The following is a 19,531-nucleotide window of genomic DNA, read 5'->3' as shown; positions in this document are numbered from 1 at the left end:
AAGAAGTGGGGAGCGAGCAGGCATTCTCTTCTGTAGCGTGCTGTTAAGATTATAGTAGATATTTTTCTTCTGAGTTGAGAAAAGAGCTCCAAGTTTCAAAGTTCTCAGTGACAGGAAAAAAAAAATTCAGATCAGTCAAAATTTATGGTTGACCATGATATGTCCATTAAACAAAAAAAGCTTATATAAAAGTTCTCTTTTCCTCAGAAACAAAAGAACAGCAAAATCGATTCCTATTGCAGAATGTTTTAATTTTAAAATAAAAATTTCAAAGACTATTCTAATGGAGGACTACTCTGTAAAGTTTTTGAAACCTACAGTAGTCATGCCAAGTAGCTCATAGAACATTCAGCGTAATCTTCTCTTATCATAAGAAGAACCTTCTTGGTAAATTTTCAGCCATGTGCAGAGGCACTTGCATCAGTTCACTCACAGGAATGGTCATAAGCGATGTCCAAATATTGCATTGACCCTTAAGTCAGGGAGAATCCTACCCTAAAAGAGCTTGAAACATTTAAAAAGGCTCATAGCGTTATTTCACTCCCTCGCTCACTGCTATCAGAAGCACCAGCAGATGGTGCTTCAGCTAAACCGCTACTGCTAAACAGAAGCAGAATATGTTTTTTAGAAGCATATTCACACCAGTCTCCCAAACACAGTTGCTAATCTCCACTTCTCAATATTGAGAAAGAGAAAATATTTTATATGTCTTAAGAGGAATGGATGCAAGCAGTGGAAGATAATAGAACAATGAGCCTTAAAATGGCAATATCAAGCTATACCCAAAATATCTGATTTCTTTATCTAACAGAATGTCTTGGATGAAAAGAATGCAGTGTATGTGCAGGAACTTTAGTCAAGTTTCATCACCTCTAAATGAAGATGATGACCTTTAGGAAGTACATTGGTAATAAATCCGGTATGGATGAGTGTGCATGGAAGAGGGAGGGAGAAAATAGCCATGGAGACTGGCTGTAGACTCAGTCATTTTTGGCACATCTCTTTCAAAAATGTTCTTTACAGATTCCAGTGGCAGTCTGCTTTTTGGATCAAGCTCGTACAACTATCCCTTGCAAAGTTGCACCCTGAAACCTGTTGACTAGGATAACACTCATAGACGTGTGCTCCTGTCTACGCACAGGCAAACTAACGATGCTCAGAAGCCAGCAAAAATTATTAGAAAAGAAGTTTAAAAAGAATCAAGAGAAACATCAGTGATACCTTTAAAATAATTTTTTTTTTCATATTTTATAATAAAATCTAATTGAGAATAATTCCTCCACTGACCAAAATGCAAGCAAATGTTGAGACATAATTTTTACTGCAACTCAGAGAATGCTTTTGCAAGCAAATGTAGATCAGGAAGAAAGCTACATATAAACTACTTTCCAAATGAAACAGCTGTTTAAACCTCTATGCTATCTTATACAGGATAAAAGATTACAAAGCTAGGTATACTGCCTTCCAACAGCTTTTGCAAAACTATTTAAAGTACAAGTTTAAGTGATTACATTTCTTGTACTGACATTCAAGTTTAATTACTAATGGATGTACCTACATCACCAGAAATGAAATCTTGACAAGGAAGAAATAGGTTACAAATATATTTCATACTGTAGGGTCCCAAAAGTAGTGCTTACTGGAGAGGCTGCGACATTTGAGATGAAGACAAAATGGTCCCTGTACGCCATACCCAATTTTAATGAGTGTTGCAAGGTTTAATTACTATTTGTTCAGTCCTAGAAGAAGAGGACTGCAATAAGTGGGACAGATATTTAAATATTCATTTCTGTTCTTATCAAGCTATGCTGTTTGAAAGTAAACTGTTTGTCCAGTCCATTGAGATTGTATAACAAGTCTGGAGAAGATACAATAAATTCCACTAGTACTGTATTTTTAAGATAAATATATAATGAGGAATGTGCTCATTCTTTGTGGCATAGAAATTCTGCTTGTTTTTTAAAATATGAAAGATCCTCTTTTGGCAGTTTCTAAAAATGCTTCTTAATCCAGATTCATTTTGATGCAGTAGCTTTTAGATCCTAAGCTCACAGGACAAAATATGGGCAGCTTTAAGGAAAAGTATGTTATTTATGAACTGCAAGCTACAGTTCAGTAATTCAAGTCCATTAGTCATCTACTCATATCAAGTAAGTACTCATATCTGAGTCCATCCAAGGCAGATTTACGAATGCAGTTTGTAACAAACAGTAGTCACTTTGCACTTCCTAAATCTGCTTAACGTTTGTAACTCTTGAAAAAATGCAAGTATAGGTACTGAGAGGCTTCGCATCTTTGTATCTTTACTGAGAGGCTTGGCATCTTTGTATCTTTTATATAAATGTCAAAATTATTAGCATACATTAATAAAAGACCTTGCAACAAGCAACAGATGGTTTATTTTGACAAATTTTCAAAGGTTTGTAAGTTAGGGACAGCGGTCCCCTAAAGTCTCTGCTGAAAAAAGTGTTTTTTTCCTTGTGGTTTCTAGTTGTTTTTACAACAAATTTTCTTAGGGTAGTGTAAATCTATTGGCAGCAGTAGACCTTCTCGTGATTCTTACTGAAGAATGAAGTAGTTGAAGAAATTAATTTATTTGCATTGTATTATTTTTACTTTTAGCTCTTCAGCATTTTTCAGGGCTTCGAGAATGCTAGCTCATAATTAGCCCAATGATAGTGACTAATAATAATAGTGACTAATAAGAATGACTTCCAGCTACTCAAGTGATTAATGTGATCAATGGGCTTCCATTTTGAACGTTGTACTTTAGCAGCTGATGAGAAATTCCAAATGTCTGTGGAAGCAAAATGTAAGAGTAGAAAGATAATGTGGTTGGAAGGTATTACTAAAGCTGACATCATGTCTCTTACAGCTGGACATGTAGGGCAGTGCTGTATGATACACAGCAGATTTGAATAGGACTTTGGAGAGGTGATAGCATCATTACATGTTTGAAAAGAAAAAATTCTAATAATCATGGAATAATATTTTACGAGAAGAATGAAAGCCCCAGTATTCAGGTTGTTTGCTATTAGACTTGTCCTGTTCTTTCCAAGGTCAGCAGAGAATGGTTCCCTGTAGCAGGGAACCACAATCAGGTCCTCAGAATTCCCATCCTACTTAGCTTGTAGATCTATCACAAATTTTATTAGGTGGTAAAATATACACAACAAATAAAAAAAAAAAAGTCACCTGAAGAAAGACTTCTGCAGACCAGTGAAATGGTTGTCATCATACAAACTCCTTAATATCTCCACAATCTTCTTCCAGCACGTGAAGAGATTGGTACCCAGCACAGAGGCATGATAGAGCATGTTTAAAGTTTAGGCACACAGTCTGTCCCCTATTTTCAGTAAAACAACTACAGGTAAACACATGCATAAACGGAGTGAGATACAGGAGAGAGCTATTCTGGGCTCTAGTTCATATCCTGCTTAGCTCTGATCTACGTGTCCGTTAATCAGAAAAGAAAAAAACTCGCTGAAGGAAAGCAAAGAAGTTTGAGATCAGAGCTAGACTGGTTCACATAATCCAATACTCTGGCTCATGGAGGGAGTTTTGGAGTCCTTAACTCAGGTTATCTACAATTCTTAGAACTACCCATTCTTATGATAATATAGAGCTGGAACAACCATCAGGAACTCTAAATTCAATGTATTATGAGCTCTGCATGGTCCTTTTATGTGACAATGTAACAACTGAATATTCAAATAGTTAATTTATGTGTCAATTCTAATGAAATACTTTCACCTGAAAATTATGAGTAAAAACATAAGAAACAATCGCCTAAGAGCAAAACAGCATTTCACAGTTAACTTTGATAAAAAGCTAATGCAATAAGTACATAACTTACGAATAAAAGCTGAATACTGCCATTACAATCACCACATTAATTTAACTACTGCCAGTCTATCTTCTGCTCTGAAAAAATTGCAGGCTAAGCCATTGAGGCTCTAATAACTATTCTGGCACAGGGACTGCTTTCACTGATGAAAAACTTGTAAAACCATAGATGCTGGTACTTCTGTGCATTATTTTAGCAGTCAATCTACTAGGAGTGGCTGCAAAGAGAAGATTGCTAAAGGAAGATGAGTTTTTAATATACTAAAAATAAATATGGATGTGGGTCAATAGAGCATGAAAAAAAAAGTTATTATTATGAGGAGTTACAGTTAAAGGTTTCTAGCAGAGGTAGACTGCTCTGATAAAATTATGTAAAAACACCTGGGAACATGTGACAATCTGCTTTAATTTGGAGGTAGAATATAAACAAAAAATAAAAAAGTAAAAAGGAGTGAAAAGACAGGACTAAAGTAAATGACAATAGTGCCATGGTTGTGGCACAGTTCCATAGGTGCTGTAGTTCCATAATTTCCCTTTCATTTCACTGATTATTGCTAAACCAGAAAAAGCCCAAGAATAAGGGACCTTCCGGTATTTGTCCCATTAGTTTTGTCATGTAGCACCGACTTTCTATGCTACAAGCTTTTCTCCATAACTCTCTGCCATTGATTATAGTATGCTGTATTTTGTGCTGGAGGGATTATTGCATACCTCAGGACTAGACTGACATTTGAAACATACTTTTCCATTGAGTTTCCTTAAGGTTTCTGACGTATTTTCAAAAGCACTTAAATGAGCATATTAACCTACTATTCCCATGAAGTCAGTGGGAGGTTCAGCTGTTATTTCTGAGTGGTAGATTGATGAGACTGAATTTGCTTTAAATATCACACTTTTAATGGCCAAATGAGAAGAAAGAGCTCCTATGGTTTTTACTATGGTTTCCTGGAAGCCCCAGAACACTGTATCAGTTAGTAAACTAGTTTAGATAGATTAAAAAAAAAAAACAAAAAAAACCTGAAAAACAAAGAAGCCCATTCAGTGATCCTTTCTTTGGATTCCTTTTTTCAGTTTGCTCTTTGATCAGCATTCAAAAAGTCACCGTGTACTAACAAAAAATTGACAAACCAGCAGTTGCTTGATAACATGAAAAAATGAAAAAAGCAGCAGGTAAGGGAAAGAATCTGTGGTGCAGAAGGGCTCTTTAGAGCAGCAACTACTATATTTTTGGAAAATCACTTACAACTAGAAGTCTTTCAACATACTTCAATTCTTCCTTCCTCACAATCACCAGCTGACTTGCAGCTGAGGGATGTGCTGCAGTGCAAAAGGTTTTGGGTGACGTTGTTTGAAAACGTATGCCAACTTCATTCTAAAAGCTTGTTTTACCGAACAGCCTCTGTGCTCTTTTACCAGAAGCGCACGTTCTGTGCCTCCTGTCTGAACGCTGACAAGTAGCTCGTGATTGCCAGGCATCTGTCACTGGCACGAATGGACAATGAAAATGTATCATCCAGCTCTGGATTTAAAGACCGTTGGCTCCTGTATTTATGGAGAACAGCTCTACTTTCAATAAGAAACGGTTCTGAAAAATTCACCATCCCAAATCTCTTCATTTGATGACAGACTTGCTGCTTTGAAAGGGAATTTTCTCCAAGAATGATATGACCCTCACAGTGGCTGTGAGTACCTGAATGGAAGATTTATGTTTAAATATATGGGCTGCAAATAGAGGCCAGGCTTGCAATACAGAAAGCGTACCGAGGAAATATATTTTCCCTTGTCAAACACCAACCAAGGAGAAACGCTAGTGCTAGGATTGCAGCTGAAAAAAGGGGAGCTTAAGGAGATAAGTCAGTGCCTTGGCAGAGTCTGCCACGGCTGTTGACACTAGGTAGTCCTCCTGATTTGCTTAACTGGGTAGGTGCTAGCGACCAAGATTGCTATAACGCTGGTAGAATTGAACTCCAGTCCCTAAGGGCACAAGGACTGTTGTGCCCGGCCAGACCAAAGGCGCGTTCAACACGGTGACTTGAATCAGAAAACACTTCTGCTGCATGTGGCATGAACAGGGGGAGATTTGGCCGTGCCCTGCTCCGTGTCAAACAGACCTTTCAGAATCACAGATTTTGCCCAAAGGTGTCTTGTTCTGGTGTCTCAAAGAAAAGAAAGAAAAGACTATAGTCAGAAAATACTGTCTAGCACGGAAGGGCAAGTACATATGATACTTTCTGTGGCATTTTCCCAGTCTCCAACCACTTTCAATTCAGAGACTTTTTCAGTTCCAGTATACATAAAAGTACCTCTTGGCCTGTTTAGACACCATTGGCCAAGTTTTGTCCAGTTTCTCATAGAGTGCAGAATGATAAGGAAAAAACAAAGAAACTATTTGGGACTTTAAAGAACCATAAAAACTGCAAGAGTAACTTGTCCTTCCTGCAGGCACAGCAGCTTCAGGAATTAATGGAAACCATTGGGTTGCCTTTACTGTGCATTGAACAAAGCTAGTAAATTCTCAACCTGAGTGTCTGCTTTGGAAAGGCCAAAGTGCCAGGGTGCTGAGTGCTTTCTCAAGCTCCATTTGAACCTTCACAGCCTTAGACTACCTAAGTCAGGACTGCTAAGCTTTTCATTACATTGCAAACTTTTAGTTTACATTGACCAGATGATCTGAAATATTCTACTCTTGCTCTGCACGGACACTAGGATTCACATACGCAAGCACTGTTCAAAGCTGGTCAGAAGTTTACCGGCCTATGTCTATTTTCTCACCCAGAAAGGCATATATGTTCATTAATTTATGGTAAACTAAGTAGCTGTCAATTTTTTGGATGTGAAAAAAGTTTATTTTTTAATCGGTATCTGAGGAAATTTCAAAGGGATGACAAGTGATTTCCAAACATATATTTATGGGAATGGGTATTACATTTTATGAAGGAGCTACATTACATTCTACAATTTCCCTTTATACTCAAGGCAATTTCCTGCTCTCCAGGAGAGGACAATACTAATACTTCATCAGCTAAAATTAGAACTAACAATAGTGTTATTAGTTATTAATAGCAATAATGTCTGATGCTAAAGATGAGTAAAGATCATGTAAGAAATCAAGCTATATCTGATAGAACAAGGCAGATGATTGTTGCTTTTCTGTTTTAATTTAATCGTTTTTGTTGTTTAGCTATACACAGGATCCACCAAAATATCAGCGGCAGGACTGAGGTCCTGAAGGGTCTGGAAGAAGCAGAAAGCAGATTTTTTGTCACAGAGTAAAATGTTTAACTGTAATCTGCTAAAGAGATTTAGATCCTCAACAAATATAAATGAGAATAACCATAATAGCATCACTGCTACTCACCTGAATCTGATCTTTGTAAAATTTCTCACAATATTTCTGTTTCAATATATGCAGTCTTTAAAGAGCTAACACTCTGGGATAGAAGTATAATGTAAGATTGTGCTATTAAATTCACATTTCTAGAATTATGTTATCTGCAATATCAAAGAAAAAGCAATCTCAAGAATGTTTCACCAGTAGGAGTCATATAGTGGCTCAGAAATTCTGGAGCAGCACGGAATTATTGCTCAAAATAAATTCCAAATGCTAAAATACAATGCTTACATTTCCTTGGTCTTGTAAATAAAAATCTAATTGCCTGTCTAGCTTTCTTTAAAAAGATAAATAAATAAATAAACAAACACATGCTGCCAAGCCAAATGAGCTATTACCAGAAGATGGCAGTGATGTCTTATTACAGCTGTAGCCACCATGCCATTTACAAGAATAACCTAATTGCTGTATAGTTATATCATAGTTAAAAAACGGACACTGGTATAGTCAAACCAATTACCTCCTGGTATCTTCAGCAGTCTACCTAATGCAGTACAATTTTTCAGTAATTTTCATTTCTGTTGCTTTTCTTTTATTTTAGACTGTAGTTGTTCTGGAAATCAGCCAAGCTGTAATTACCTGAACAATATTTTGCTTGTAGCATTAACACATGGTTTGATACACCTTAGATTTTAATTTTTTCAAATGAGAAAAATGTGGTTAGTGGCCATTTTTCTGCTATGCACCAGGTCTGGGCAACTTTTATTTGCTTCAGTTTTATACTAATCTAAAGACTCTGTGAAACAGTACTAGAAGATGTAGTGAGGGAAAATCTAACATAAGCAATAGCATTTATTTCATTGTATCCACCTCATATTCACATATGTAAGTTCTCAGAAAGACCACAAAGTTCTTCATGAGAGGGGAATTCCCTAACCTCAGCAAAACCACAATACGCTTACAAAATATCTTTAATTTGATGTAACTATGAGCACCTGACAGTCATTCTCTATGGCAGATGATGCAAGAAACTATAAAGAGAAAATCAAGGCTTCTGCTTTTAATTTCATAGGTCACAGAATTATATCAGCCAGAACTAGGCAAATGAGTGATTTGCTGAAGGTATGCAGTGCCGTTAGTCATAAGCCTGTCACCCTTACACACTTCATTGTGTCATCAGGAATGAGCGCTTCTGCTACTGCTAGTGCTGCCTTGAACCGAAAGCCTTTCCGATCAAAGGTGATGCTGCTTATAAGCACAGGAACAGTAATAATATGATCTCCCTATCTATTTTTTCTTAGAAGAATAGAGTTTTTTAATTTGAATTCTACAGATGAATTTGATCGCTGTTATTGATAATAATACTGACTGAAGTGCTTTTCTTTCACAGGCTCCATGAGCTTCCTATTGCTATGTAAATGTTAAAACCTGAAAAGCCAAACCTTAGCAATGGATTGGAAGCACTGATTCTCCTAAAGTCCCCTAAGCGAACAGTACACTGAGCCACCATGTCAAGCCTGTTAAGTCATTTGAAGGAATTTGGGAAGTCAGCACACTTTGGGTAATTTCCTGGCAATTCATCTATAATGTCTACTGCCTGTTCCAATTTCTGACACATAGATATATTACACCCAACTGTGATCAGCATGCATAAACAGTAAACTCCCTTGAAAATATAGAATGTGAAGAAATAGGCTTTCCTTGTACTTTTAGAAAGGTAGATAAATCCTATTGAGCTTGAAATAACAGATGATCAGATCGTGAATGGATGAATACCTGTTTATGTTCTTATCCAAGAACTGAATGTAAAACATGCCAATAATACAACAGTATTAATTCTTGAAATTATTCTAGAGTGTTTGCTGAATAGCTAAATACCTGAAGCAATTCTACCACACATGATTAATTTTCCTGTTTGTCTAGCACAGGCTTCTCTCATTTATTTATAGAAAATGACTTAAATTCTTTCCAAAGCATGTTTGATTTCACTTGAATTTACCAGGCTGCTGATGCATATCTTAAATTATGCAGGTTTCTGAAAGGAATAGATATGTCATGTGATTTTTATTAAGGAAACTGGAAGCTTTTAAAAGATCAAGGGCAATAATGCAAAGACGTAGGTCAGCTGAAATTTAAAGTTGATGGAACACTCCGAAGACTTTTAAATACATCTCAGCAGAAAAATCTGTGAGTGAATAGGACTGCAGGTTCTTGCCATGTGGAAATGCCTTTTCCTTATGAACTCATCATTCTGAACTCCAGAACAGTGATATGGCACCAGGTATTTATCTCTTCATCAGTATTTGAAGATGTGAAGTTCTACTGGGCTTCATGCTAGACAAAAAAAAAAAAAAAAACCCAACAACAACTCAAAATCAAACAAATTATTTAATGTTTTTATATTCTTTGATCAATTAAATTGTGAAATTAAGAAAGCTCATCATGCATCCTCTTTTTTACAGGCAAGCAGAACAGTTTGATGACTGAAAAAACGCTTCCTTTGAAGCCTTAAGGTATCTGTTGTATTTGAAATAGGAAGCATTTCCTTTAAAAATATGTTTAGACATCATAGTCTCCCTCAGTGTATTAAAACTATTATTTATTTTCTCTTTATCTAGTGTATCTCTATGTAGTGTATCTCAGATCCCATTTCAAGTCCTTCTTTTTCCTCCAGCACGGTATCTACGATGACTGAAACCATAAAAGTTCCTATTAAACGGCCAAAGTCTGCTAATGAAATCTAAAGAACAGTTTCATTTTTTTATTCTCTTTAATTTTCGTCCTACTTCAGAATTTCAGATTCTTTCCATTCTCAGGATAGAAAACATATTTTTCTTGTTTTTTGGTAAAAATAACTACAAAAATACTATCAAAATGCTACTGAGCACGAACATTTATTTACAGTTCACCACATTCTGGATTGTGCTTTTGATCATAATTTCTATTTTATGAAAAGCATCTTTATCCTACTCTATTTGCAACTGTAAGCGATGTCATCCTGAAGGTGGTTCTGTACCAACTAAAATCAGATCAAGATACTCTCTGATTAGGAGAATTTATACTTGTTTTATTGTGACTTTGTCTAATAAAACAATTAAATGCAAGGTTCACTTTCTGATGACTGAGGAATTGGACTGTGCAGAAAAAAAAAACTGGCAGAGCAAAACATCTCAGCTGTAGGCTATAAAGCAAAAAGGAACATAGAGACAGTCTCTGTTAAAAAGAAAAACAGTTTCTGAAGAATCATTTCTACATTCTGTAGGGCTCTTTTGAAAAACGATGACCCTGGTAACTGGGCAGACAAAGAACACACTATTAGTGAGCATTAACTTCAGGACTGCAGCCAAGGGATAGATATTCGAAAATGAATAAAGCGCTAAAAATCTCCTTCTCTCTCAAGATTGTGGAAATATAATGGCAAATTAATTAAGAGAAACCATACAATCATGTGCTACAATCTTGTCAATTCACAAGCTAAGCAAGGTTATATCAGGTCAACATTTGCATGCAAGCCCCTCTTGGGAGCATCTAGATCAGCAAAGTCCAAACTTCTTACGCTAAAGGCCAAGCACATCATTCAAAAGTATCAAAGAGATGATATCCTCTTTTTTTGGGCAGGTTCTCTTCTCTGTTCTATAGGTAGCTTAAATGAAGAGCAGGGAGTTGAGAGACTAAGCCAAGTTTTCTAGTGAAAATTCATGTGCACTGCAGGAAGAGAATTACTTATTATAGTAAGAAAGGTCTAAAGAGAGAATAACAGGCTAAAAGCTGAAAATAGGAAATTCTTGACATTTACTAGATAGACTCCTAAAGTAAATGGTGAGGCTTTCAATATTAAACTGCTCTGCATAAATTAAATCAGCTTATAATTATAGAAAGAATTTGAAAGGACAGATGGTTCAAGACAGGATTTTAGTCTATATTTGAGGATAATGCCTCAAATATTCAGTCTTTGACTTCCAGCATGAGTTTAAGGTGAGTACCTTGAGAGGTTTCAGTGCAGAATACTTCAACTTGTACTCTGGGACTACAGTACAGCCATATCTGCACAAAGCTCCATCTAGATTAAAGAAATCTTCTGGGAAACTGCCTTCTTAAACTACGCTGAGCTACGCTTTGCATAGGGTTTATCTCACCTAATTCTACCATTTAAAATTCGGACCCCCTGCTTTACTTGTTTTCTAGGCTTCCCCTATAACCAATGGAAAAAAGAAGGAGGACTTCCAAAGGGCGAGCCTGATATTTGCAATTTTAGACACTATCTATGGACTTGCCATCTGGATGTGTCTCTCTCCCCCCACGGAGTTTAGCAGAAAATTTAGTAAATAGCTTAAGCCAGATACATAACTTGTAAATGGCTAATGTGAAGTTGAATCCCATCCCTATCATCTCTATCCTCCATTCTCTCTCTGAAAAGGTGGATGATTGCAAACTATCCTTGTGGGATCTCTGACTTAAATATGGAAGTTATAGAAGGGTTATGATCCAAAAACTGCTAAGACCCATAGAAATGTAGCTACTGACAGTGATACAGAGAGAATGTTTAAGGAACCTTAGAATAGCATAATGTAACTATCTTTTTGCATATGAAAATTTTGATATAGTCCAATAAGTCAGACGATATGGACAAAATAACTGAAAATGCTATTTCAAGCGCAGTACTGTCATTTGGTATAAGTCTTTTGCGTGGGAACTTTCACTACCACACTGATGATAGTAATATTGCAGTTACAATAATGAGCTGAAGAAAATAGCAGCGTAACTTTTCAGTTGGCCTCCTAAAAGACATCTTCCTGCAAACCTTGTTTTAGTTATACCTTTTGATTTGGAAAACATTGACTAGCGGCATGAAGAATAATAATAAAGGCAGGATTTTTTTGATTCAATCCACCATTTAATTTAATGAGGAAGACTGTTATTGTCTGAATTGTTACCAATCGCTTTGACAGGGAAGATGTTAACGAAAAAATGGAGGACGAATTCACTTGGTGCCTCTTCAGTTCCCTCTCTGATGTTTTTAAACCACAGTCATAATAGTATCCCGTTTCCTTGACCTGTATAAGGAATGTATGCTCAGTTACTTTTTCGTTTTAAAAGTCAGAAATTCCAGCTGGTAACAGCAGCTTTTCTGCCCTTTGAAGTAGAGATAACAGATAATATTAGATTTACAAAAGCCCAGCAACATTTATTAAACTTTAGAAGCCTTACTTCTAAATACACAATATCCTTTAAAAACTTGATCTAAGGGGGATTATGAAATATAGAGTGCAGGAAGAGAAGACAGACTGCTGCCTGGCATGGTTCAGAAGCAATAGAGGGCACACTACAGAGTATTTTGTTCTTCAAGTGATTTTCATTTGGCTTTATTAGTCATTTTTAGATTCAATGTACAGTTTGAAATCTAGAGTAGAGTTAGTCTGACAAGATATATGCATCTGCTAAAACTGATCTACCACCTTGTGGTATTCAGCGAACCAGTGTCCCAGCCCCCTGCTCTATATGGTAAGATTTTCCTTTTCCGCTGGAAGAAATGATAAAGAAGACATAGAGGGTCACTCTGAGGGGGAGAAAGGATAGCCTCTTCTGAACAAGCAAACACACATCTTTACAGGGAAAATTCAAAGACAAGACCTCTTTTCTCATTTATATACATAACTGAGGTTAAAAATGGGTTCACACAACTTTTCAGAAAAGTAAAAAGTAAATACACCTGCACAGATGATAAGTGTCAGAAATAACGCCTAGGGGGATACTATTCTTCTAATGAGATTAAGGACTAGCAATAGTTAGTAACACAAACCTCTGTTACTGTATCCTATTAGTTTATATGATAATTATAGTGTGCTTCTTCAGACTCTACCCCATATAACCAGAATGAAGAAATAGGCACATCATCTTACGAAATGAGGAATGCAAATTACAGAACATTTTCTGCTATTCATTTCTCACTCCTCAGGGCAAGTAACCTGACTAGATCCTTCTGCTCTAACAAAAACACTGAGGGGCTGAAGCCAAAGCTCTAAGCAGATGAGGAAGGTGCGGAGTGGACATTCAGATCCAACCGTTCCCATGCAGAAGAAACACACAAGAGTGTGCGGGCAGGAAGTGACAGGTTCCCTCAAATGCACCAGTTCAGCTACCTGAAAATATGCAGTGGAATATTCCATTTTATTTGGAGTTTAAATATCCCTTTCCAAGTCATGCTTTGTTTCAATTAATGTTAAAGCTTTGTCTGACCTAACTGTAGCTACTGCTGCAACTAAGTTGCTTGAGGATCAGGCTGAGATGCGAGAAGCCCAGCTTCCAGCCCTCAATTTTCTTGGCGGAAAAGCTCTATTATTAATCAAATAGAAGATAATTTGAATGAAGATCTCTTCTGAGTCAATCAGCAATTCAACTGTGAAGTGATACACAATATGTTTATTCTAACGCAAGTGGAATTTTTCGTTTTTTAGAAATAGTCTTTGGACAATTTGGAAAATCTTTCAGTTAGCTGTACGTTCATGAAAGAGATCACTTAACTACATAAGCTGCACCATGCCTTAGAGCAAAAGAAATACAAGGAAATCAAATGACAATGATAGAAAACGTGCACTAACTCTCTTATTTAAGAGCATTTACTAAGACAGCGGTTGCAAGATAACTATATCTGCTGTAAAATTCCTGGCGAATGCGACTTTCAAAACACCTCAGTTGCAGATGAACCAGATGTTTGGTGCATATGTGACATTCCCAAGGTGACCTGTTTATAAATACCTGACACTGATGAAGGTGTAGAAAAAGATTTGAATGCAGAACATTCATGGTACCTGTGAGCCTTATACTACATATATACCTCTTGAGAGAAATAGCTAGAAATGTAAAGTAACTGCTATGTCTTTTGCCTCATCTCTGTCTCGTCAATCAGCAAAGTAAGGATTTCTAGCGTTTCACTGCTGAACTGAAATCTGTATGAAAGATTGTCCCTAGACAGCTATAGCTGTGGTTTCTGGCCAGCCCCAGGAGTAAGGGGTAAATGTTTCTCCTGTGTTTTTCCATGGAAGAACTGCTCACGCCTTACAACTCAGCCTTATTTGAACGGAAATTTGAATGGAACAGTGGGTGCTTGGCTGAGTGAAGGAATGAATATCTGCCATTTCGTCAGGCCAAAAGATCAAATTCAGCACAACAAAAAGGATGATGCGTAATACACTGCGATCTAGTCTCAGTACGTTAATGTTTGACATACAGAAGACTTTACTCTGACTTATTCAGACTTTATTCAGACTTCCTTTTGCTATCATCCTTTTAGACATTGGCAGCTAGCTTCCCAGTTATATTACTCTTTACCTTATAACTAGTATCAGATTTACAAGATGTCACCTGAACAAAAGATTGCTGCAGTTGCAGTAACCTTACCATGTCTGAACAACTGAGTATTAATAACAAAGCTATTTTATTGTTCATATAGGCTATACTTCACCTACTGATCATGGATCAGCATGGGCAATTGGACAGGAAACTATAACGCTTCTTAATTTATTGTCTTACCACTCCCAATTGTCTACTATCCTTGTCTGGAAATTAAACATATTTTAATGTAGTTTACAGGAAATTTGACATCAATTGCATGAATTCCTTAGCTTACCATAGACGCAAGGAATTGTAACATTCCTGAATGTTTATAGCTGCTAGCATTACACTATATGGCAGCTTTAATTAGAACTAAAGTTATGTGAACTTTGAAGTTCCTTAACTTGAGTTTCAAAAAATAAATCAAGTGTGAAGTATGAAGCTATGTGCAATTTTCTTGGATGTCCTACTTTTTTTTTTCAGTACAGTCAACACAGCTGTTCCATTCTAGAATTACACAAAGATTTTTTTTTTTCCTGAAACAGGTGTCCATTTTGTCTTCTGACTAAACATAGGCTAAAAATAGAACACAAAGTAGAATACGAAGCTTAGCGTTTTTCCCTTTGAATCATTTCTGTAGAAAGCTGTGCTCAGGTTTGCTTGGCACTGTGATGGGTACCTGTTTCTAACTGTCATGGTCTATGATGCTGAAATAACAGTGTACAGCATGAATATGCGCAGGCATCCTATGTATAAGGAATCATAGTTAGATATGACATCTCCCCAGAATTTATGTATTTATTGTAAACCATATATCACTTCAGAAATATACAGTAAATTCATAATCAGAGTTGTGAGGTTTATTCATGAGAAACAATGGACAGCTGAATTAAAAGCCCTTTTTGCCACAGCTAGCACAATTTTCCTGAGTTTATTTTTAATAATTCTTCACATCATATATACCATAAAAATGCACCTTCTTTACTCACCTTTGAACTGTAAGTTACAGCTATTTTATTATGGCTTATCATTTAAGTCACTTTTAGGTTTTTTTTCTTTACTAACTGATTTGATTATGTAAGCTTCTTAAACATAAGACAGACCTTTACAAACAACTGTGACTTTCAATTAGGAAATTAGCCAAAGAGAGAAAAAGATTAAAATAGGATTCATTGCAGCTTTCTGCATTCTCCAGTTTTCTGGGGAGAAAAGGAATTCTTTTTTTCATTAAAATGCCCTTTTTGCCAGTTTTGTTCATTTTTTTTCCTTATCCTTTTTGTATATGAAGCATAACTGTAGTAGGCTACACATATGGACTTGCCTCCTACCAGATCATCCTCTTCTGTCTGGCCTACTCCTTCATACTACTATTTATGTGAATAATGACACTCACAATATCACACTGCAAATTATTGGTTTCCTCAGTCTCATACCCTGTGCCTGCTTTCTATCAATTAATGTTCCTGCTTCCAAGCACAAATATCAAAATCCAAAATATGAACCACATCTTCTTGGAAACCCTTATACAAAGGGACATAAACGTGGACTAATTTAATCCCTGTTAGCAAGCACGCTCATGAACGTATTTTTTTCCTGTTCAGTCCGGTCTTCCAGAGACATTTGGACAAGATTAAGAAAAGAATATATGTAAGTTGCTTACAGAAAAGCATTTTACATGTGTCATTTTACATAATATAAACATACGCTGAACATCAGGGGAAATTTCCTGAGGTGGAGCTTGACACTGAAGTGGTTTCCCAAGGAAAATTGAATAGGAAGCCTTAAGAGATTTAGAGCTAGACAAGATAAAATAAAAGACTGCAGGGGAAAATATTGCAGTGACAGAAAGTGAGAATATGTTTAATAGTCTTTCTATCTCTCACCTCTGTGCCTTCATGATTATTTTTTTTCTGCCTGAGAAATTTTAAAAGGCTTCTTTTCGATAAACAGAATGATTCTGTTCTCTAAAGCTATATGATTTTAGATGATGGGTAACTCAAGAGCTTTGAGTTAGTGCTCTTGAGGTAGCATTTGAATGATGATAGAACAGAATGGAGCAGCAATTAAATACATTTTAAGGATAATTACAAAAAACGTGATTTTAATTTAAAACACATTGATGCCATCCTGCCAAAGCTGTGTTAATTCTGAAGAACATTAAACATGGTCTGCTAAGCTCATTTATTAGAAATAGCAGGCTGAAAACAAGCTAAACATATATCGCTGACTTCTCCTTGTTACCCCTTAACTCTTACTGAGATCTGGGGAGACTAATATTTTGTTCTGTTTGTACAGCACCTAACACAACTGAGATGTATTCCATTACTCAGTGCTAGGACTGCAAACTCATAGCAATAACAGCCTAGCCTATCTTGCTAATAGCAAAGTTAGCAAAGTGAGTCATAGATTTCAAACCATTTGGCTCCTAAAAAAAAAAGCAGATAAGGCTGCCCAGAGGTGTAGGGAGAACATATATAATAAACATGAAGCATCGTCCTTAAGAAGAGACAGAACTGCCATAAATTTATTTCTAGGTAACAAATTACAGGAGTGAATATAAATGGATGAAATTATTAATAATTTTAGGGACCCTGGAAGTTCTCCAGGAGGTTCTTCTCATGTTACATAAAGTTAAAAGCAGGGAGACAATAGTGAAGATCATTACATAAATACAAATGCTCTGGAATTTTTTCTCTAGCTTCATCTCTACTCAAAAGTTACACTAATTTAATTAAGATGATATAAACGTAGTCAAATCTATGCAAACTCAGACTCTAGGCACACCTGAAGCAGTTGAACCCTTTTCCACATTAAATTAAATCACCATTTATTTGAAAGTCATTTAAGCAAAGGCTTTACTGGTTTACATGCATCTATAATAAAATTATTGTAACTTCCCTGGGATTGAAAAGGGCTGAAGTAGAACTTATTTTAGGGGTGATTTTCATTTCAGGAGAGGTACTGTTTCCTGCAAAAGGATTTATTCAACAGTCTGGGAAGAAAGAAAGGTGAATTTCCTCAACATTAGATAATACGAAATGCACTTCCAACATTATTTTGTGAAACAAGATAGAGGACCAAAAAGAAGGTGAAAGGGAACCAAGAAGAGAATTCTTGAAGGCAAAAATTAAGAGGAGCAAAGAATGATATTGTTGCCACCCATGGAGATAAGGAGAATGAGAAGGGCTTTTGAAACATAAGAAGGTAAAAGAAATACTAGAGAGACTGGATTCAGTAATACACTGGGAAAATGAAATTATGACTCCAAAAGATATGTGATAATGATTTTTCTTAAGCTGCCTTTACTAGGAGCATAATAAAGAAATAGGGATGTGGAGGATTAAGTAAACTATTCAAATAATTTTTATTATTGAATTTATATTTACTTAAGAGAGTTCTTAATTAGGATAAATTCGTGTGAGGTCATTGACTTCAATAAACAGTGATCTCCATCAGTGGAGGGTTTTGCCCATTTGTATATCACTATATGAGCATCTATAAGTTTAATAAGCTGTATCTTCTTAATATTTGATACCTCTTTCTGTGATTTCCTTGTCTAGTTTCAGGATCTGACTTGCCCTGTAATTATGTAAACACAGCTGCCAGCAGTTGTCCTTCCAGCTGTTCCAATTTGTTTACTCACTCTTATACTAAGTTTGAGGAATTTTTATACTTATTTGAACTGACCTTATCCTGACCATCCAAGCGTTTTGTAAAACTCCGGTGATTAAACGTGTGAGGACACTTTAAAAGCTGAAAGTCCAAAAAGGAAAAATATCTTTGGTTTTCTTGTTGCATCTTTGACTGGTTCAAAACTTCGAACAGAGAGATGGACTTTATTTGCCTAAAAAAAAAAAAAGAAAGAAACCACAAAACACTTATTGCTAGCTAGCGCTATGCTTTACTTTTATTTTCTTTTTCATTTTTTGCCCTGAGCAGAACTTTCTGACAAAACTGGAGTGCCCTTCTGCCTAAAAATGAAATCTGAGTAACGTTCTGCACTTTCAGTATTCAGAATAATAATTACAAAACACGAGAAGTTGCAAACAATGCACACCCTCATCCTGGCGCACAAACCAAGGTTTATACGGTTCATCAGTTGAGTGAATATAGTTATTTATAAGAAAAGAAAGTGAGACGATCACTTAACTCATGTGAGAATCACTGCAGTGAAGGGTGCTCCATGCCGGCCGTTGACACTTTCTGGCAAATCCTTTACCTACATTTCTTGGCTTTCACAACATTAAGTCCTATGAGGTGCAAAGGGAATATGCACCTTGATGCTTGAATGTTAGATATTTCAGGTGGGATATTAATCTAAACCAAAATGACAAGAATTAGACGATTAAGTCTACGGAGTGACCTTTTATTGTCCTTGGAGAGCAATGGATTTCCTTTTTGATGTTGACTCATCTTCAGATAGGTATCTGAGATAGCTCAGGTGCATTAACTTGAGTGCCTATTTCCCTTCATTGACTATTCGGAGCTCCAAGGCTGACTGACTCAGACTTAAATATATATACCTTACATATGAAAGGTTATGGGAGAGAAATCCTAGTGCATAAGGTTTGTTTTGCAGGGCTTCTCTACACCCATCGAGGTAAGCTGAACCTGTTCACGCACAAGCAAGTCAGTGCATTTAACCACTGGCAAATTACACCATACCTTTGGGAAGATGTGTCCTGGTTGAGCCCTCCGGCCCCCTAGAACGCTCTGGCAAGCACTGCCTGTTGGTCAGGCTGTCCTCCCCATGACCCCGGGCACAACTGCTTTACACTGATTGGCCACACAGGAACACATGGTATGAGGCTGCTGCTGACCTCTTAACACCTTACATGGTCAATTTGGTCTGCGTGCTGCTAGGGGCAAATGAAGAACGGAGAAATAACCAATCGGCATAGGCTACGTCAGGTAAAGCATGCCTATGGCCTCTGTCTGGCTCTCTGTAAAAGAACTACCGCTGATAGTGTGTGTGCGATGGTGGAGGAGTGAAGGAAGAAGAAGAGGACATCGGGCGCTGAA

The 19,531-nt window shown here is 36.6% G+C and overlaps 1 long non-coding RNA gene across 1 annotated transcript; it reads right to left on the bottom strand.

Moving 5' to 3' along the window:
• Positions 1-9,212: 9,212 nt before the first annotated feature.
• LOC138066164 (uncharacterized) lies at positions 9,213-19,249 on the bottom strand. The gene is made up of 3 exons (XR_011139407.1): positions 19,175-19,249; positions 18,197-18,353; positions 9,213-9,511 (listed from the first exon to the last, which is right to left on the bottom strand). It is a non-coding gene; the product is annotated as an uncharacterized lncRNA (long non-coding RNA).
• Positions 19,250-19,531: the final 282 nt, after the last annotated feature.

This window comes from Struthio camelus, chromosome 2 (assembly GCF_040807025.1).
Source record: "Struthio camelus isolate bStrCam1 chromosome 2, bStrCam1.hap1, whole genome shotgun sequence".
Taxonomy (NCBI): Eukaryota; Metazoa; Chordata; class Aves; order Struthioniformes; family Struthionidae; genus Struthio; species Struthio camelus.
Note: the sequence above shows the minus strand (reverse complement) of the source record. Positions and strands in the feature narration are given on the sequence as shown.